We start from the raw sequence: 23,046 nt of genomic DNA on the forward strand, positions 1-23,046 counted from the left end.
CAAAGAAGCATACACATACACACTCACAAAAAGAGAAAAAGGAAAAAATATATATATATCGTTGCTCCCAAAGTCCACCTCCTCAATTTGGGATGATTCGTTGTCTATTCAGGTATTCCACAGATGCAGGGTACATCAAGTTGATTGTGGAGATTTAATCCGCTGCTTCTGAGGCTGCTGGGAGAGATTTCCTTTTCTCGTTCTTCGCTCAGACAGGACGGGGTTAAAGGAGCAGCTGATAAGGGGGCTGTGGCTCACTCAGGCCGGGGGGAGGGAGGGGTACAGATGCGGGGCGAGCCCGCAGCAGCAGAGGCCGGTGTGACGTTGCACCAGCCTGAGGCGCGCCGTGCGTTCTCCCGGGGAAGTTGTCCCTGGATCCCGGGACCCTGGCAGTGGTGGGCTGCACAGGCTCCCGGGAGGGCAGGTGTGGATACTGACCTGTGCTTGCACACAGGCCTCTTGGTGGCTGCAGTAGCAGCCTTAGCGTCTCATGCCCGTCTCTGAGGTCCGCGCTGATAGCCGCGGCTTGCGCCCGTCTCTGGAGCTCCTTTAAGCAGTGCTCTTAATCCCCTCTCCTCACGCACCAGGAAACAAAGAGGCAAGAAAACGTCTCTTGCCTCTTCAGCAGCTCCAGACTTCTTCCTGGCCTCCCTCCCGGCTAGCCGTGGCGCACTAGCCCCCTTCAGGCTGTGTTCACGCAGCCAACCCCCAGTCCTCTCCCTGAGATCTGACCTCCGAAGCCCGAAGCCCGAGCCTCAGCTCCCAGCCCCTGCCTACTGACCTGTGCTTGCACACAGGCCTCTTGGTGGCTGCAGTAGCAGCCTTAGCGTCTCATGCCCGTCTCTGAGGTCCGCGCTGATAGCCGCGGCTTGCGCCCGTCTCTGGAGCTCCTTTAAGCAGTGCTCTTAATCCCCTCTCCTCACGCACCAGGAAACAAAGAGGCAAGAAAACGTCTCTTGCCTCTTCAGCAGCTCCAGACTTCTTCCTGGCCTCCCTCCCGGCTAGCCGTGGCGCACTAGCCCCCTTCAGGCTGTGTTCACGCAGCCAACCCCCAGTCCTCTCCCTGAGATCTGACCTCCGAAGCCCGAAGCCCGAGCCTCAGCTCCCAGCCCCTGCCTGCCCCGGCGGGTGAGCAGACAAGCCTCTCGGGCTGGTGAGTGCTGGTTGGCACCGATCCCGCTGTGCAGGAATCTCTCCGCTTTGCCCTCTGCACCCCTGTTGCTGCGTTCTCCTCCGTGGCTCCGTAGCTTCCCGCCCCTGACCTGCTGTCTCCGCCCTTGAAGGGTTTTCCTAGTGTGTGGAAACATTTCCTCCTTCACAGCTCCCTCCCAGAGGTGCAGGTCCCATCCCTATTCTTTTGTCTCTGTTGTCTCTTTTTTCTTTTGCCCTACCCAGGTACGTGGGGAGTTTCTCGCCTTTTGGGAAGTCTGAGGTCTTCTGCCAGCGTTCAGTAGGTGTTCTGTAGGAGCTGCTCCACATGTAGATGTATTTTTGATGTATTTGGGGGAGGAAGGTGATCTCCACGTCTTACTCCTCCACCATCTTGAAGGTCCTCTATTCTGGTTTTGAAATGGAACAAAAACAATATGTGAAACACTTGGTTTTGGCCCCAGATCATATTTGGGGCAGCACTGCCACAAGCATCCTTAATCTATGTTCCTTAGGTGAGGAATAGTAGCCTCATCCCAGAATTCTGCCGCAAGCTACTTAGCACGTGTTGCCATTCTCTCCAAACCTTGAGTCCTTCCCTTTCTCTTTTGTCACTGCTATAGCTTCCCTTCCACCTCTTGCTTCTCCAGTCCCTTCCACCCATGCTCTGATGGGAACGCTTTTTCCTCTTTCTGCCTCTAAAAGCTTCAGCAACCATGTCAGTCTCCCAGCAGTTGCTTAGTGCTTTGACTCCATGGGTATGCCCTTCTTTTGTTTATTTTTATGATTTTTATTGTAAAGTAAAACAAATAAGGAAGCTACACAGATGTGTGGCTTAACGGATTCATATAAAGCAACACTTATAAGCATTATCAGATCAAGAAACATGTAGATCTTTATCAGTTACCCGAGAAGCCCCTCCATGTGCGCTGCCCAGATTACAAGCCTCTCCCTTTACCCATAATATGTAACTATTGACTTTTATAGTAATCACTTCCTTGTCTTTAAAAAAAAATAGTTTTATCATCTAAATGTGCATCCCTATATTTTAGTCTTTCCTGTTTTAAAAATTAGATATACTTTTAAGTCTCTTTTAACCTATAGGTTCTCCCCCCATTCATCTCTTTTCCTTACCATTTATCTGTTGAAACACCCAGGCTATTTGACTAATAGCGTTTCCCAGTCTGGATTTTGCTGGTGGTGTGCCAATCAGTTGGTATCTTAATGAACTTAACTTTGCCTTCCTCACTTCCCTCCCATCTTGCTGGGGCTCCCATGCAGCTGCAGGAGCTCTGTGGGAGCTTTCCTCAGTCCACACTCCAGCATGACTGATTGAAAAGCCAGCTCCCCTGCTCCCAGCTGCTCCCAGCTAGGGCTCCATCTGGCTGTTTAGGTGGCTAGCTGATATCTGGAGCTCATCGATGTGCCTCCAGTGTCCACCTCATTCTTTCCGTTAATTTTCATGAGAGGCATATTTTGACTCCTGAGATGGGGAAAAGTAGAAATTGAAGAATTCAGAGTTTCACTGCACCTTAAGGTTCAGGGAACTCCATTCCCTCCCGTTGCTGGCCAATTTCTAGTGGTGCATTTGGGGGATTAAGCAATGTACAAAGCCCCAGCTGAGTTCCTAAATATGGGCTAGGCTGGTTAGAATCCTGAGGGTTTGGTATCTTTTAAAGGTATTTTGTATGTTTAAATATACCTTGTAAAGCTTAAAAGAGAAAATCATAAATGTAACCATATTTCAGTCACACTCTGGGTTAAATTGGGGTTTTGTAGGCCCACCTGATGCCTAATCAAATATAGCATTGTTTGTGTGAGAAACCAAATGCCAAATTCCAAACATGCCACTTACAAAATGTGGGAATAAATCCCTTTTGTAAATTTGAAGGTTGCCTGAATGGTCAATTATAACATTTTAGATTCCGGTTGATGCCAAGCTGGAACCTGAAATTATCTTCCTGAGGTCTTTTCCTAAAGAAGGCTTACATAGTCTTATCCCTAAGCATCTCCTCAAATGACTTAAAATATCATTTCTTTGTCCATATCCAAGTAACAGAAAATAATGATTCTCTTTCTGTGATGTAAAAGGAAGGCCAAGAAGATTATTGCTTCAGGAAACTAATGTCCAAAATTTTGACCACCACAGAGAAGGTCACAGTACTCACCAACTCCCTAAAAACTAGAAGCCAGCACTGTTATTATACAAACCGAGCAGCTCTCTGGGGGAAACAACCCCTCCCTGCAAACGTTCTAAATTTCAGAGCAATACTACATGGAATTATTTAGGACTTAAATGTCAATCAGTGGCATCTGGGAAATTTTTAGATTTTGAAATGTGATAGTCTCCATTTGCTTGCATCCAGTTAATAGTCTCTGTTCCACTTTAAAAGCATCACATCAAAGATAGAGGCAAAATGTAATAATAACAGAAAAAGATTGATTTCATTCTGGAGCCTCATGGTAATGACTCTTTAGTTTCTTAGACTCATTACAAATTAAATTGGGTCCAAGAATACCAACTCATTTTTTAAGGCCTTTCAAATAAGCCAAATAAGGGTATTCAGCCAAGACTCATTCATATTCACACTTCTAGGACACTCTGATATGATAATACATGTTCCATACAATGCAGTAATGGTTAAATCAGAGGTCTACAGAGGCTTGAGCCTCATGTAACAGAGCTGCAATTTAAAGCAGCATGGCCTTTGAGCGCTATAGCAATAGCACCTGCTATCTTATTTTAATAAGACCCAGGAGATGTTCTGGAGGTTTCTATCTTACTAAATTTTCACTTCAAGTTCTAGCTCTGTTTAATATTCTTGTAATGTGAGAAGGGAGCAAAAGCCTTCAGCAAAGCTAGGAAGATTCAAAATTTGCTATGGAAATACCAGACAGTCCAGGAGAAAATGTTAGGATGGAAATATAAATATGTTATGCTCTCCCTATCTTAGTGTGTTATTATAAGAAATAATACAAAAGTGTAGCTAGTTAAAAGACTACTTGGCATGTATACTTAATTATCTCTTGCATTCATTGAAAGAAAAACATTTAGTTACTTCAATAAATTACATACTTTGTGATCAACAGAAGTGACATGATGTTTATATCAAAATATAAAGAAGGCTTCAAAACTAGAGTTTTATAATTTAGTAATTATATAGAAGTTGAACAAAAAATATAGTTTTTCTAGTAGATATTTACAAATTTTGCACATAATTAAAAATACACACTTATTTCAAGTACAAATGGAATTATTTAAAAATTGATGCTGCAGTAGGTAATAAAGCAAGTATCAGAACACACCAAAGAATCAATATCCTACTGACCTCATTAGAAAAGAATAATAGAAATAACTTTAAAAGTACGATGGAAATGAAGAACACTTGTAAATGACTTATTGGCCAAAAGGAAGAAATCATAATGGAGATTAGTCAACGCACAAAACTGAAAGTGAAAGCACTATGAATCACAAACCAGGGGGATATAGCTAAAGCAGTAGTTATAAGTAAATTTATTCCTCAGATACTAATCTCCGAAAGATTTACAATAATTAGTGAACATGTACAACTCAAAAAGTTAGAAAGATTAGAAATAAAGATTGCAGAAATTAATAAAATAGTTTTTATTTAAATATAGTAAAGATATACAACAAAACTAAAAGCTTATACTCTGGAAAGACTAATAAACTTTAGGAAGAGACTTGGCAGAAACTTTGACCTCCTCAAGCTGATTTTGTCCTCAGGACATTTTACGATATCTGTTAAGCCTGTGAAAGGTAATATAAAACTCACTATATAAAGATTAGTTTGGGACCCGCCCAGGAGAGTGTCCCAAGAATATCTGTCATGAGTACATTTAATAAGATAGAGGAAAAGATGGAGAAAACAGATGAAAAGAAGGAGAATTTCACCAGAGTCGAAACACACACACACACACACCTTTAAATGACAATTATAAGATTGAAAAATATAGTATCTGAAATTAAAATATATAAGGGTAGGGAAAAAATATTGTCATTATATTCAAATGACATGACTGGATTGTCTGCATATAAGGAGCTAAGAAGAGATATCAGCAAGCTGTTGGATGAAAGATTAATATAAAAATATCTGTTGCATTCCTATACACAAAAAGCCGAGAGAATATATGAATTAAAATGAAGCTTAAACTTTTAAAACAGCAACAAAATTATAACATATGGTTAATTTTATATGTCACCTTGACTGGGCCAAGGGATGACCAGATAGCTGGTAAAACATTATTTCTGGGTGAGTGTATGAGGGTGCTGCCAGAAGAGATTAGCATTTGAATCAGTAGACTGAGTAAAGAGATCTGCCCTCACCCAATGTGGGTGGGCATTTTCCAACCTGTTGAGGGCCCAAACAGAACAAAAAAGGAAAAGAAAGACAAATTCTCTTTCCTCTTGAGCTGGGATGTCCATTTTTTTTCTGCCCTTGGACTTCAGAGCTCCTAGATCTTGGGCCTTCAGACTGTGGGACTTACACCAGAAGCCACCCCATTCTCAGGCCAAAGGCCTCAGATTGGGAGTTAAACCATCAGTTCCCCTGGTTCTCAGGCCTTTGTACTCAGACTGAATTAAACCACTGGCTCTCCTGGCTCTTCAGTTTGCAGACAGCAGACTGGGGGACTTCTCAGCCTCCATAACCATGAGAGCCAATTCCTATAACAAATCTCCTTTTATCTACATATATTTATGTATATGTATATCTATATTGACATAGATACAGTATAGATATATCCTATTATTTCTGTTTCTTTGGAGATCCCTAATACAGTATCTAGGAATAAATCAAACAAAATATGTACAAGACCTTGTGGGGGGGAATAATAAAACTTTACTGAAAAACAAAAGAAGAACTTTAAAAAGAGAATACTATACCATGTCCATGAATGAGATGACTCAATGTCATAAAGATGTCAATGCAATCTTTATCAACATACCAATGGCATTTCTCAAAGAACTAGAACAAATAATTCTAAAATTTGTGTAGAAACAGAGAAGACCCCGAATAGCCAAAACAATATTGAGAAAGAAGAACAGAGCTGGAGGTATCATGCTCTCTGACTTCAGACTATACTACAAAGCTACAGCAATCAAAACAGTATGGTACTCTCACAAAAACAGACACATAGATCAATGCAAGAGAATAGAGAGCCCAGAAATAAACCCACACACTTATGGTCAATTAATCTACAACAAAGGAGGCAAGACTATACAATGGAGAAAAGACAGTCACTTCAATAAGTGGTGCTGGGAAAACTGGACAGCTACATGTAAAAGAATGAAATTAGAACATTCTCTAACATCATATACAAAAATAAATTGGATTATAGACCTAAATGTAAGACCAGAAACCATAAAAATCCTAGAAGAAAACATAAGCAAAACACTCTTTGACATAAATCGCAGCAATATTGTTTTGGATCTGTCTCCTAAGACAAAGGAAACAAAAGCAAAAATAAATAAATGGGACCAAATTAAACTTAAAAGCCTTTGCATAGCAAAGGCTACCATTGACAAAATCAAAAGACAAGCTAACGAATGGGAGAAAATATTTGCAAATGACAGGACCAATAAGAGATTAATATCCAACATATATAAACGGCTCATACAACTCAATATCAAAAAAACAACAACCCAATTAAAAAATGGACAGAAGACCTGAATAGACATTTTTCCAAAAAAGACATACAGATGGCCAACAGGCACATGAAAATATGCTCAACATCGTTAATCATCAGAGAAATGCAAATCAAAACCACAATGAGATATCACTTCACATCAGTCAGAATTATTATCATCAAAAAGATCACAAATAACAAATGTTGGCTAGGATGTGGAGAAAAAGGAACCCATGTACACTGTTGGTGGGAATGTAAATTGGTGCAGCCACTGTGGAAAACAGTATGGAGGTTCCTCAAAAAAATAAAAATAGAACCGCCATATGAACCTGCAATTCCATTGCTGGGTATATATCTGAAAAAAACCCACTAATTTGAAAAGATACATACACCCCAATGTTCACAGCAGCATGATTTACAATTGCCAAGATATGGAAACAACCTAAGTGTCCATCAACAGATGAATGGATAAAGAAGATGTGGTACATATGTATACAATGGAATATTACTCAGCCATAAAAAGAATGAAATAATGCCATTTGCAACAACATGGATGGACTTGGAGAGTAATATGCTTAGTGAAATAAGTCAGACAGAGGAAGACAAATACTGCATATAATCACTTATATGTGGAATCTAAAAAGTAAAACAAACTATGAATATAACAAAAAAACCAGACTCACAGATACAAAAAACAAATTAGTAGTTATCACTGGGGAGAAGGAAGTGGGGAGGGTCAAGATAAGGGTAGGGGATTAAGAGGTGCAAACTACTATGTATAAAATAAATAAGTTACAAGGATATACTGTACAGCACAGGAAATACAGCCAATATTTTATAATAACTATAAATGGAGTATAATCTATAAAATTTTTGAATCATTATGCTGTACACCTGAAACTAATACAATAACGTAAATCAACTATATCTTAATAAAAAATGAAAAAATAATAAAAGACTGGGATTGGCAGAGTGGTTTAAAAAAAACTTAACCCAGCTATTGGCTGTCTACAAGAAACTCACCAAAAACAGTAAAAAAAACAAAAATAAAACGAAATGTCCATCAACAGGAGAAAAGATCAACTGTGGCATATTATATTGTACAATGGAATTTCATTTAACACTAGTGACATGAATGAATAAAGCTCAATGTATCTGCATGGATGAATTTAATAACAGTGTGGTGATTTATAAAAAAATAGCAAGTTGCAGAAGGTTAAATATAGGGTGGTACCACTGGTAATGTTTGAAACCTGCAAAAGAATATTGTTTATGGATACAGTCGTAGGTGTTAAAAGTACGACAGCATACATAAGAGTGATAAACACTGAATTCAGGGTCCTGGGCTGCTGTTGCACAACTCCAGGGAGCCTAATCCACATTGTATGTCAGAGAATTGTATTCCAGGGAGAGGCATTCACAGACTGGAAGGGAGGAAGAAGTATCCAGGGGGCTTCAGTTGTACCTATAATGTATAATTTCTTAAATATAATAAATAAAAAGAAATGAAGAAAGCAAGGCAGAATGTTAAGATTTGATAGAACTGGGTGGTGGGCACATAGGTGTTTATGAGGTTTTTCTGTATGCTTTTCTGCATTCTTTCAATTTGTCAGAACAAAACATAAATGGGCATGGAGAAGGCACTCACTCAGCAGCACAATTGCTAAAAACAGAGCCAAACTGTGAGACACACAGAAAGAAAGAGCAACAGTGAGATGGGAGCACCCATCATTGATTGAATTAATTAAAAGAGATTATTTTCCCTTGATTTTCTTCCAGGAACTTTGTCCATTTCATTCTTCCTACAGACTTACCCTTACTCCCCAGAGCAACCCAGATGTTTCCAGCCTGGGTGTTCCCAAGACCTCCCTCCTTCTGGCCTAGTCCTTCCTTTCAATTGTTAGAAAAAAAGTGTTTTGAGCCCCCATTCCAAGTACTGCTGGAAGTCCCTTGGTCCTTCCCACAGCTAATATTTATCTCACACTTAATTATGTGTCTGGCATTGTTCCAAACATTTCACAAACATTGTCTCATTTAATCTGCACACACAGCAACCTTATGAGATGGGTTCCATTTTTTTTCATTTTTAAAATAAATATTTATTGAAAATAATATACACTAAGAGAAGAGCACAAAGGTTCAATATTTGTCCCCACTTTCAAGATGAGGAAACTGAGGCTTAAGAGGTTAGTTGACTTCCTCAAGGCTACACTGCTAATAAGTAGTGGTCCCCACCTGGCCTAATTCCAGAACTCTGAGACTTCAATTTCTTGTTTCCACTAAGCTCTTGATCTCAGGAACATCTTGTCTTCTGCAGTCATTCTTTTCTTTTTAGCATGTACACCTAACCGAAGCATTCAGCTCTTTTTTCCATTAATCTCCCCTAAACATCACTATCAAAAGGATCTTACATGTAGAAGCCTTTTGAAAGTAGGACAGCACATTACTCAAATATAATAAACAACTTAAAATTGAATATTATACATCCCTGTCCACTCCCATCATATTGAATTGTCCAACTTTATTCCTCCTGTTTCCTACTGTCCTGTTTTACTTCTCCCTCCTCTTCCCTACCCCCCATTATTCTCACTTTCCTTTCTCCTTACATAATCACCACCCGATTCCCATTTTTCAAAGTTAACCTTTAGTATAATGAGAAATTTAATCCTTCCTTTGTTTTATTCTCCCATTTCCAACAATGCCCAGGGCTGTGGTGAGGGATATGGGGTTCACCATTCAAACTCAAATATGCCATCAAGACATTTTCCTAAACAAAGAGGCATCTCCCTGGACATGAATAATGCCCTTTTTCTTGACATAAAAATGTCTGAGTTCGGTTCTTGTTTTAAATAGATTTTCTTTATCTTCTCACCACCCTGATGCCTCTGAGATGTATTACCTTCTTTATTTCATATGATTTGCATCACTTGATTTTATGTACCCAATTTGAAAGTCTGACATTAAACAACAGTTTTCTCAAAATAGACTCCTTAAAACCACTGAACCATCTGCCTGACTAGTGTTATAGGTTGAATTGTGTGCCCCACCCCCTACAATTCATATGTTGAAGTCTTAACCCCTAGTACCTCAGGATGTGACATTATTTGGAGATATGGTCTTTTTTAAAAAATTTATTTTATTGAAGTATACTTGATTTACAATGTGTTAATGTCTACTGTACAGCACAGTGATTCAGTTATACATATATATATGTATATACATTCTTTTTCATATTCTTTTCCATTATGGTTTATTACAGGATATTGAATATAGTTCCCTGTGCTATACAGTAGGACCTTGTTGCTTATCCATTCTCTATATAATAGTTTGCATCTGCTAATCCCAAACTCCCACTCCATCCCTCCCCCACCCTCCTCGCCCTTGGCAACCACAAGTCTGTTCTCTATGTCTGTGAGTCTGTTTCTGTTTCATAGGTATGTTCACTTATGTCATATTTTAGATTCCAAATATAAGTGATATCATATGGTACTTGTCTTTCTCTTTCTGACTTACTTCACTTAGTAGGATAATCTCTAGGTCTATCCACGTTGCTGCAAATGGCATTATTTCACTCTTTTTATGGCTGCGTAGTATTCTATTGTATATATGTACCACATCTTTAACCATTCATCTGTCGATGGACATTTAGGTTGCTTCCATGTCTTGGCTCTTGTAAATAGTGCTGCAATGAACATTGGGGTGCATGTATTTTTTTGAATTTTAGTTTTGTCTGGATATATGCCCAGGCGTGGGATTGCTGGATCATATGGTAACTCTACTTATAGTTTTTTGAGGAACCTCCAAACTGTTTTCCATAGTGGCTGCACCAATTTACATTCTCACCAACAATTTAGGAGGGTTCCCTTTTGGAGATAGGGTCTTTATAGAGGTCATTAGGGTGGGCTCTAATCCAATCTGACTTGTATCCTTATAAGGAGATTTGGACAAAGACACAGACAAAAGAAAGATAATGTGAAGACGCAGAGAAAAGAAGATTATCCACAAGCCAGAGAGAGAAGCCTGGTGCAGATCCTTCTCACAGCTGTTAGAAGGAAACAACCCTGCCATGAACACCTTGATCTTGGACTCCCGGCATCCTGAACATTGAGACAATACATTTCTGTTCTTTAAGCCATCCAGTTTGTGGTACTTGGTGGCAGCCCTAGCAAACTAATACAACTACATAGTACAAATTCTTCATCTTGCAATTCAGAGACATCCAATGTATGGTCCCAGCTGCTCTTTTCAATCTTCTCTTCCCCTATAACTCTTCAATCAACCGAAGCTCCAGGCAAACTATACTACTTTCTGTTCCTGCACTCAGCTCCATGCCCTCCCACATGTACGCCTCTGCTCAGGCTCTGCCCTCTTGCTTAGGACAATCTCTGCCTGTGACCACCTACCTATCCTTTAGGGTCCATCTCAAATGCCTCCTGCTTCATAATGACTGTCCTGAGTCATGCCCTAGATATTCTCTGAGGTCAACCAGACAAATCTGGGCTTGAATCTAGCTCCACTGCTTAATAGCTGTGTGGCCTTGACAAAACACTGGACTTCTCAGAGTTATCCACGGGCATGAGAAAAGATACCACTTCATAAGGTAAGTGTTGTGAGGACTGAGCGAGATGATGCATGTAAGGCACTTAGCACAATGCTTGGCACAGAGAAAGCATTCTGGAAATGTAATTTTTTATTCTTATTTTGTATTATGTGAACCCCAGTGGCACTTTATATAAAGCTCCTCTATGCCACTTACCACATTCTGTCTTATCTTGTTTGTTAGTGGGATTACTCAGTTAAATTACTATTGACTTAAAACAATCATTCACCATCTCCTGCAGAATCAAAAGAGAGCTATCAATCTGTCAGTCCTCACTATATCTGGGCCAGGTGACGTTTCCACCCATGAGTAAAATTCAGCCTCAGGCTCCACACCTGGTGATGCCCTTCCATCAGTTCTGTTGAGTGTCAACTCTGCAACCCTACTCTCTATCCCCCCATCCCAAGGCACCCACAGCCTTTGGCTCCTTGGAGGCTACCCAGCAGGTTTTCATACCAGAGTCACTTTAATAAACCTTGCATTATAGTCTTTTGTCAGTCAAGAACTCCAGCATCAGACAGATCCGGGCTTTATCCCCCACGCCACTGTTGTAAGCTCTGTGACTGACCACTTTATTTGACCTCTCTAGGGCTCACTTTACTTATATGTACAATTAAGATAATAATACAACGACTTAATAGGTTCCTGTGAGGACCAAAGGAAGTCATCCGGGGAAAGGGTGTTTGGCACTACTGAGCACTCAATAAAAGATGCCATTATCATCACATTTCTTGTAATTCTTACTAGATTATAAACTCCTTGAGACAGGAAATATAGTAGACTCTATAAAAGGCTGTTGAATAAAATTTTGAATTTTGAGGTGAACTAACCTGAAATGCTTATATCCACAACCTTTATCTTGAAAAAAAGTTTCCATCTGTATGAAATTAGAACAGAGAAGTATAATTTTTTAGATATGAACAAGTTTAAGCTAACAAATAAAATGAGTTGGTATTGTTCAAGGTCATTTTTGCTGTTCATGGAGAAGACTAATGAAATAATAAAAAGTATTGAATAAACAATTCACTGGGTTCTTTTATTCGAGCTTCATTTTCATAGTTAGGAGAAAATATGATCACTTGAAATTTTAAGTCTTTTCCAGGTGATCTGTGGCCAGATCTGGTAACATGAATTAGCCTCCATTTTTAACATCCCTTTTTTAATATTTGGCATTGTCAATGCACCTTCCCTCTCATAGGGCTTTAAGAGCAAAAAAAGTCTTTATGATCTAATGGTACATACAAATGCAGGGGAGAAACTGAGCCAGGGCAGTTGGTCGGTAGGTATCATGGCGGGCGGGGCTGGGGGGACGGCTATCTATGGGCTACAGTGTTCCAAAGAGGTCCATGTGAACATCCAAAGCCTTAAGATATATTCTTAAACCTTAGTAGATAAAGCTGGGGAAAAAGAAAAACAGCAACAACAAAATGTCATTTCTGAGCTCCAAGCAGTTTCTTTCTAGTAATTAATTGGCAGAGATGTCAATGCTCCACCAATTAAAGCAGACTCTCCCTTTGTTCTGGGGGGAAAAAACACCTAAATGGACCCTTTATGTAGACATTAAACTAAGACTGTCTTCTGAAATGGAGATGAGAATCTGATTTCCTCATTTAGGGGTGACGATGTTAAAGGTACCCTCTATTGGAAGCAGAGCTGCATCTCTGTAGACCAGGATACTTTGGGAGAAAATGTGTCTCTGGAGGAAGAGGGAGAGATGACACAGTTTTGGTTACCTGCCTGGTCCTCTGGACTAATTTTAGGTCTTGTAATTAGAGGAGTGGGTCAGAAGTGTATTGCAACTTTTTCAGAAAAGATTTTGTAAGATTCTACGCTTAAGACAAGCTGCTTTGGGACCCAGATGACAAAATGTGAGAGCTGAGGAAAGGACAATTCTCTTGGTCTTTTCATTCATTGATTCATTCATTCAAAAAACATTTATTGAAGGCCTGCTTTGCACCGCGCTCTGTGCTACGTGCTAGAGAGAGAGAGAGAGTGGTGAACCAGATACCCTCAGTGCCTCTCTTCACATCCCTTACATTCTGGTTTTGTATTATTCATCTAGTGCTGCATAACAAATTACCTCAAAACTTAATGGCTTAAAACAACAAACATTTATTATCTCACAGCTTGTGTGGATCAGAAATCTGGTTGTGGCTTAGCTGGATGCCTCTGCGTTGGGTCTCTCCTAAGGCTGCATGAAATGAGGCTGTCATCCAGGGCTGCAGTCACCTCAGGGCTTGACTAGGGAAGGATCGGCTTCAAGCTCTCTCATGTGGCTACCAGCAAGGCTTCAGATCCTCCTTGGCTGATGGCCAGAGACAACAGTCCCTCGCCACACAGACCTCTCCATGGGGTGACTAAAAAGTGGGCAGATGGCTTCCCCCAGAATGAGGGCTCAGAGACATGAAGGAAGTCACGGTCTTTTTGTAACCTAATCACAAAAGTTACATCCATCATTTTTGTGAGATTCTGTACATTAGAAACAAGTCATTAGGTTGAGCCACATGCAATGGTAGGAGGTTACATAAGGGCAATAATACCTGGAAGCTGGGATCACTGGGAGCCATCTCAGAGACGGCCTAATCATAAGTAGAGTAAAACACTACTCTGGCTCCCCCCAAATCACTGACCTTTGTGAGTGCATCTCTTCCCATTTTATCCCCAAATTGGTTTTGCCAGTATAGTAGAGGAAATCTACTTTTGGGAGGGTATAGGTATCATTCATTATCAGAATCTATTCAATACCTAAAAACATTCTGATTATGAAACTTTATAAAAGCAGGAGCCTATGGGCTTCCCTAGTGGCCCAGCGGTTGAGAGTCCTCCTGCCGATGCAGGGGACACGGGTTCGTGCCCCGGTCGGGGAAGATCCCACATGCCGCAGAGCGGCTGGGCCCGTGAGCCATGGCCGCCGAGCCTGCGCGTCCGGAGCCTGTGCTCCGCAACGGGAGAGGCCACAACAGTGAGAGGCCCGCGAACCGCGAAAAAAAAAAAAAAAAAAAGCTGGAGCCTACAGCAGATTCTTTAAAAGAAAAAAAATGTGTCCCCAGCCCTGCCAATAATTCCAATCAATTTCCACAAATATCACTACAGCACTCTTAGATATCTATGTAACCATCCACCAAAGATTTCAACATAATATAAAGCATTTAAAACAATAATTACTTAATAACTTAACCCTTAGGACCTCATTAATAGATATGTTTGCATGTAATATACAATGACACTATACAATATCACATGCAATTATTTTCCTTCTATGGGGCAACAACCACATACTTTAATGTAAATAATAATATGTTAAAGATTTGTTATTGTTACAAACGACATTTAGAAGAATAAAGTAAACTTAGCAGTAAAGTTTTTTAATGTTGCCGCATATGGGTCCATTACAGCAGGTTTAAGAATCACATAGTAAAATATGGCTATAATTTTTTCATGTCAATCTAGCAACTATTTGGATAGCGAGAGTGAGGACGACCTATATTTATTTTGTACTTACCACATTTCTAATATCTATAATTAGTGCTAATTGACTCTCAGTTCATTCTCATAGCTTACAGAGAGAAATCAAAGTGTTGGCAAATAATGACCACTTTTACCTTCACTTTGTTCAATAACTAGATCTCTTATTCTGACTCTTGGCTTATAACATTGGCTAGAATGTAAGCCCTGTTAAACTTAGTTTTCTTGAATAAATAAAAACGCATACCATGTTTTGGGATGGAAAGCCTAACTATAATAAAACTTGTAATTCTCCCAAAATGAATATATAAATTCAATGCAATTACAATTAGAGTCCCACAATTTTTGTATTACTTTGTTTTATAACAGAGTACATAAGCTTAATGCTTAGAGGGAAAAACAAAAGCCTAAGAATAGCTAATAAAGTTATAAAAAATAGCATGTGAATCTGCATATACCAAATTTTAAACATATCATGAAGCCATTGTAAAGAAAATAGTATGATACTGGCATAGGAATAGACAAATAGATCAGTGAAACTATTACAGAGACTTTGGGACTTTGATATATGACAAACGTGGTAATTCAATTCAGTAAGAAAGGGGCAATTTATTTAACAAAAAGTCTGGCACAATTGGCTACCCATCTAGAATAAAATTAATTTTAACTCTCTACAATACCCCACTGTTAAAAGTAGACGTATTTGAACTTAAGAACATAAGTTTCGGGCTTCCCTGGTGGCGCAGTGGTTGAGAGTCCGCCTGCCGATGCAGGGCAAAAAAAACATAAGTTTCAATAATAAAACAAGAAAAATTACAAGAATGCTTAAACAAATATATGTGTAACATTGTGGTTTTGGAAATCTTTTATGTAAGATAGAACACCCAGAAACTATAAAGGAAAACTTAAACATATTGACTAAATAATTTTCTTTTTAAACATTTCTATGGAAAAATTCCATAAACAAGTTCAAAACACAAATGATTCATTGAGAAATATTGGGCTGGCCAAAAAGTGCCTTCAGTTTTTAAATAAAAATAAAAGACACATTTTTCATGTTCACCGAGAACTTTATTGAACAAAGTATTCACCCTTTTGTTCTACTACCTTCTGCCATTTTTCAGGCAACTTCATAATTCCATCTTCCCAAAACTTTTTATCTTTTTGAGCAAAGAACTGTTCCAGGTGCCTTTTACAGTCTTCTAGGGAAGTGAAAGTTTTTCCATTAAGACGATTTTGTAAAGACCTAAATAAATGGAAATCCGAAGGTGCAATGTCTGGTGAATATGACGGATGAATCAGAACTTTCCAGCCAAGCCATAACAGTTTTTGCCTGGTCATGAAAGAAACATGCGGTCTTGCGTTATCCTGATGGAAGATTATGCGTTTTGTGTTGACTAATTCTGGACGCTTTTCGTCAAGTGCTGCTTTCCGTTGGTCTAATTAGGAGCAGTACTTGTTGGAATTAATCGTTTGGTTTTCCAGAAGGAGCTCATAATAGAGGACTCCCTTCCAATCGCACCATATACACAACACCACCTTCTTTGGATGAAGATCGGCCTTTGGTGTGGTTGGTGGTGGTTCGTTTCACTTGCCCCACGAACGCTTCCGTTCCACATTATTGTACAGTATCCACTTTTCAACGCCTGTCACAATTTGTTTTAAAAACAGAACGTTTTCATTACGTTTCAGTAGAGAATCACATGCAGAAATACGGTCAAGAAGGTTTTTTTCACTTAACTTATGTGGAACCCAAACATCAAAGCGATGAACATAACCAAGCTGGTGGAAATGATTTTCAACGCTTGATTTGGATATTTTGAGTATGTCGGCTATCTCCCGCGTGATATATAGTTGATTGTTCTCAATGAATGTCTCGATTTAATCGCTATCAACTGCAACTGGTCCGACCGTGGAGCATCATCCAGTGAGGAATCTCCAGCACGAAACTTCGCAAACCACTTTTGACATGTTCAATCAGTCACAGCACCTTCTCCATACACTGCACAAATCTTTTTTTGCATTTCAGTTGCATTTTTACCTTTCTTGAAATAATAAAGCATAATATGCCAAAAAATGTTGCTTTTTTTCTTCCATCTTCAATATTAAAATGGCTACACAAAAATTCACCAATTTTAAGTCTTTTTTAAAATGCACACTGATATGACAGCTGTCACAATACAATTTAACAAAACTGTTTCGAATGAAGTTAAAGACAACTAAGGGCTACTAGAGCCATCTTACAGAAAAAAACGAATGAAACTTTTGGCCAACCCACTACAACTTACAAATACATATGCCAGATAAGGGGTTAAAATGTGTAATACTCGAATACCTCCTTCAAACTGATAAGACAAAAAACACAGTAGGAAAATGAAGACTATGAAGTGCAAATCCAAATGGTCGTTAACAATAGCAGTTTGAGAATATGCAAATTTATAAAAATACTTAAGGTCTTTCTCACCCATTAGATTGGCCAATATTTAAGCAGTAACAACTACTGCTGGCAGGATGGGAAGGAAGCGTGCACAGTCATCAAGCTGCTTATATTAATAAGACTATTCACAGCCTTTTGGGAAAGCAATCTGGGAATATCTATAAAAATGAAAAACACATACCCTTTATCCCAACAATTCCTCTGGTGTGAATCTATCTCAAAGAAATAAAAACGCCAGTATAAGGAGACTTACACAAATCCATACACAAGGATGTCTACAGCAGCATTGTTTCTATCATGGCAAAAAAAAAAAAACTAGTAGCAAAAAGAATGCCCTTCCACAGAGAAATAAGTGAATAAATTATATATCCATACCATGGAAATACTGTGCAGACATTCAAAGGAATTAATTAGATCTGTTCCAGTAAACTTGGAGATTCCACTGTTGAGTAGGAAAAGCAAGAGGCAAAGGAAAGTATATAACACAATGCTTCTTCAAAAATGAATAATGGTGGGCTTCCCTGGTGGCGCAGTGGTTGAGAGTCCGCCTGCCGATGCAGGGGACACGGGTTCGCGCCCCGGTCCGGGAAGATCCCACGTGCCGCGGAGCGGCTGGGCCCGTGAGCCATGGCCGCTGAGCCTGCGCGTCCGGAGCCTGTGCTCCGCAACGGGAGAGGCCACGACAGTGAGAGGCCCGCGTACCACACAAAAAAAAAAAGAGAATAATGCTTTTTAAACCCCTATATGTATATATGTCTATTTATTTTTAACATAGTTATATGAACCTGAAGAAAGAGATGAAGAATATACACACCCTGTTGTTAACACTGGTTATACAGTGGAGGGTGACCAGCAAACGACCAAAATTGTAAAATTGCATTTGTGTGTAAATACATACAAGAGATGAACGAAGGGATGGTAACCAATATATAGTGGTGGTTATCTCAGGGTGGTGAGATTTCAGGTGATGTTTTGCTTTATTCCTTGTATTTTTCTGTATTCTATTTTTGTACTTTTAATACTAAACATGTGTTAGTTATCTAATCAGAAAAAGAATAAATCTATTTTCATTGAATAAAAGACAGTTGGGAAGAAGAAAGCAGTGTTCAGTTTTTGAACAGTTATGCAGGAATAGATTTGAAAACAGAAACAGAGAATAATGGGATGGGATATAGTTTAAAATTATTTCAGATAAGGGACTGAGAAAGCCTGACAATTTGGAGGTCCATACATGTGCACACACACACCATTTTAAAGCTTTTAACCAGTGGTATATGGGGAGGGGTTTTTTTTCACTTTTTTTCAGCTTTATTGAGGTATAATTGACAAAAATTGTATGCATTTAAGGTGTACAACTCGATGCTTTGATATACTCATACATTGTGAAATCATGGCCACAATCAAGCTAATTAACATACCTATCACCTCACAGTTAAACCATTTTCTTTTTTATTTTCATTGGTTGGTGTGTGTGTATGTGTGGTGAGAACACTTAAGATCTACCTTCTTAGCAAACGTCAGTTACACAAACAGTATTGTTAACTATAGTCACCATGCTGTACATTAAATCTCCAGAACTCATTCATCTTGCATTACTGAAACTTCATACTCTTTAGCCAACATCCCCGCCATGGAGAGATATAGGGAAATTCTTTAGCTGTGTGGTCTGTTGGTAGCACTGAGGTTTCTGCCTCCTAATATTTGCTGTCTGTTCCCATCAGCTAAGTGGGCAGGGTTCTGTCATTTTTCTTTTCACTAACAACCTCATCAGTCCTTAGTCAAACATTTTCTTTGCCCAAAGGAGAAAAGGGGGAAGGTTTTTTTGTTTTTGTTAAGAGGGGTGGGGAGCTACTATAGTAGACTGTGCTTTGGGGTCATTTTTATCAATTAAGCTAATACACAAATTTCTAATTAGTTAACTACTCATGTATACATATATGATACATGATAGATAGGTTTATAGATATATGCTTTTTCTATCCTCTACCTGTATACCTACCTATTTATTTAAACCACCTCTTGTTGAAGAAAGGATTTTAAATGGCTATTAAATATCTAACATTTTGTACTTTCAAGAGAGCTACTTCTTGAAAAATAAGTTCTTTCAGCCTTTACTCTCAGGCCATGTCTGTCTGTCTGTAAGGACCAGGAAACAGCATCATCAATCTGGCGACGTGGCTAACTGAAGAGCTACAGCAAGTCTTCTGAGAATCATTCCAATCTATCACTGTACGAATGACTGTGAAGATGGTCAAACAGCCCAAAATCCCTTGTGCTGCAGCCAATTCAGTCAATAAATGCTTGCTGAACTGAATGTTATAGTGGATGTAAGCAGACACTAAACAACTCCCATTTCAAAAGCAGGTCTAAAAGGAGATAATCATCCCTAAATTGCTCCAAAGTCAGGCAATCACCATCACAGCTGAAGTGAGAACCTGTTGACTCAAATTCTGTCAATTTCCAGCAAAACTTTTGCTTCTGCCTAGCATGTCTTTCCACATCCCCACTGGCCCCTACTTCTTCCTCATGAAGGCAGCTTGGTATAGTGGAGCCAACAGAGGCCTGAATTTAAAGCCTAACTCGGACACTGACTAGACGCTGACTGGCTGTGTGGACTCAGATGAGTCACTTAGTCTGTCTAGGCCTCAGTTTCCTCATCTGCAAAATGGAAACAGTAATACCTGAATCACAAATTTCACTGAGGGTTAAGTGCAAAGCTCTTGGTTCTGATTAATGTTAATTCATTCTCCTTCCCCTTGTCTGTCTTGAGAAATCCTACTTATTCTTCAAGGCCCACAAAAAACATCACCTCCTTTGTGACACCTTCCCTCACCTTCTCTACAGAATTAATTACTCCCTCCTTTGCATATTCATAGTACTCTGATCAGACCTGTTTTAGACTACTTACCACACTGCATAGCTTTCATATCTGACTCAATAGATTAGAGGCTTTTTGAGGGCATAGCCTGTATCATATTCACTTTAACATGCCCCAGTATCTTGCAACAGGGCCAGTGCCTGGCATATAATAGACGCTCAATAAGTATTTGCAGGATGAGCGTTCAGCTATAAGCAAAGAAATGTCGGTTCAGTATTTCAAATATCATGGTATCATGACCTAGTTAAGTGTCATACTTTGGGGGTTTAGTTTGCTTTTGCATCATTCATCTACAGAGTTCTCAAAGAGGGTAAACAGACCTCTTGGCAAAAGAGGAACCAGTCTGTCTACTTTATTTAGACTTGCAAAAGGCCTTTGACAACCAGGCACAATTCCAAGGGAAACATTTCATGCAGAAGTAGAGCTGCTTCTGCAGCCTGTCCATCTCTACATACCGAAATCTTATCCTTTTCAATGCCATCTTTGGTGTCACCTCCTTCAGGAAGCCTTTTCTGATTCTTCCAACCTCCTGGTGCTCCTCCCTCAAAAATAGCAGGAGCATTCTGTCTATCCTCTCTTGTGGAACACAGAATAGTTTGCTTTCTGTATATTCAGCCCCTTGATTATGTGTCCAATCCCCCTACCAGGCAAAGAGCAAGAGGCAGGAACTGGATCTCACCTCTGGTATCCCTGCAGTGCCTATTACAGAGCTGTACACATAAACAAAGGGCTCAGGACTTCCCTGGTGGTGCAGTGGCTAAGAATCTGCCTGCCAATGCAGGAGACATGGTTTCGAGCCCTGGTCCAGGAAGATCCCACATGCCACGGTGCAACTAAGCCCGTGCACCACAACTACTGAGCCTGCACTCTAGAGCCCGCGAGCCACAACTACTGAGCCCACGTGCCTAGAGCCCGCGCTCCGCAACAAGAGAAGCCACCGCAATGAGAAGCCCGTGTACCACAACAAAGAGTAGCCCCCGCTCACCATAACTAGAGAAAGCCCGCATGCAGCAACGAAGACCCAACGCAGCCAAAAATAAATAAATAAATTTTTTTTTAAAAAAAATGCTTAGAATGTTGTATAGGTCAAACAAAACACAAATACCAGTTTGTGCTCCTTAATACAGGCAAAGCGACACAAAAATATTAACTGACCTGCACGTGACCTCAATGTACTGCACCTGCTAAAGCTCTCTTGGACTCTGCATATGAAAGCACTGCCATCATCACTTCCTGCTATCTTTATTCTTAACCCTGGTACCAGTGGCGTCCTTTGAGACAAATCCAGGGCCTTTTCCCAGTCCTTATATGCCTTGACCTCTAGAGCACTTAGCCAGCACCGCCCTTAGACCCAAGTTGCTACTGCCTCAGCAGAGCCAAGTTTGAATCTCTATCTCCACTGCTACTGCCTTATATTCAACTGCCTTGCCATATCCTGGTTGGAAACCATGGGTTTCTGCCACATTTCCTAACTGGTCTCCCTGCATCATGCTTGAGAATCTTGTATTCTCTTTCAATACCGTATTCTCAAAAACACAGACCCGATCAGGTTGATTCTCTACTTAAAACCCTTCACTCGTTTCCTGCTCTCTTCCAGCATGATGCCCAAGGTCCTTCGTGATCCAGCCTCCGCTTATCTCTCCAGCCTCATCTCCCCTCACTCCACCCCTTAATCCCTAGTCCTGAGTCAACAAAGCTATTGCAGCTCTCTATAAATGTCGTGCTCTCCTATGCCCCAGTGCCTTGGTGCACTGCTTCCTCTGCCTGGAAAATCCTACTCCTAACCCCCTTCTCCAGGGAAGCTCCAACTACCCCTGTCACCCTCAGTTCAGATGGCAGCCTTCCTTGAACCAGCCCCACCTGCACCCCCAACTCTGCTGGGAGCTCCCATGGCACCCTCCATGAAACTATCGAGCACTTATCTCATTACTTTGTTTGGCTCCTCTGCTAAACTCTGAGTTCCTAAAGGATAGTAACCTATTTTTAAAACTCTGTATCCTCACTCTCCAGTTTAGTGTACTGCGTGACACAGAGCCAACACTTAATAAATATTTGCTGAGTGACTGTGAATTTCCTGCATCGATTAATGAAGGTCCTAATACCAAGAAAGCACTCTTCCCAGAGCAGCCCAGTATGAGACAAAAACAGCATGGCACACAAAGAAGAGGATCTGTACGACTTAGACAAGGAGAAAAGCACAGAAACCCAGAACAGCAACAATTTCTAAATCACACAGAGCTAAATGTTTCCCCCAATTCCTTAGTGAAGAGGAAACTGGAAACTAACATTAGAACTCAACAGTATAGGATCTGTAGTTTGATATAGATAATTATGCTTCAGTTTAAATTACACTAAATTCTATATAATCCTTGCCTACATTGAGGTTTTTCAGTTAAGTCTTTCTGTTGTCTTCAAGTACTGTTGGCTGGACTGCGTGGATGCCGCTTGGCAGATGCAGTTAAGATTTTGGTGCCCAGTGTGGGAAGGCCAGGGAAGGAGCAGATTTTCCCGCATGGAGACTGAGTGCGGCTTATTTCTCCTTAGGAGTGCTACCAGGACCACATTTACAGCATTTTGCTCTTCACAGCTGCCCTGAGCACTAAGCAGAGTAGATATTATTATCCCCATTTCAGAAATGAGGAAACAAGAACCGCAAGGTCAAATGACTAGATTTTTTTTCCCCTCCTGCTTGGGACCCCCGAGCATAATAGCAGCAGTGTCAGCAATATTCCGGCACGTCCTTTAACCCAGTCTCTCCCATGATAATCCCCAAATTTGGGAGCTAAAAGGCATCAGAAATTCTCTGGCTCAAGTCGCTGTGTTTCAAAGAGAACTCATCTTTCCAGAACTTTTATCAGCTTGAGGGAGGAA

The 23,046-nt window shown here is 40.1% G+C and overlaps 1 long non-coding RNA gene across 1 annotated transcript in view; it reads right to left on the minus strand.

The window, feature by feature from the left end:
• Window positions 1–1,210: 1,210 nt before the first annotated feature.
• Window positions 1,211–23,046, minus strand: part of LOC129391764 (uncharacterized) — a 123,753-nt gene continuing 101,917 nt past the window's right edge. The window contains exon 3 of the long non-coding RNA XR_008616442.1: window positions 1,211–1,559. This is a non-coding gene — a long non-coding RNA (uncharacterized lncRNA). The remainder of the gene's footprint in view (window positions 1,560–23,046) is intronic.

This window comes from Physeter macrocephalus, chromosome 21, assembly GCF_002837175.3.
Source record: "Physeter macrocephalus isolate SW-GA chromosome 21, ASM283717v5, whole genome shotgun sequence".
Taxonomy (NCBI): Eukaryota; Metazoa; Chordata; class Mammalia; order Artiodactyla; family Physeteridae; genus Physeter; species Physeter macrocephalus.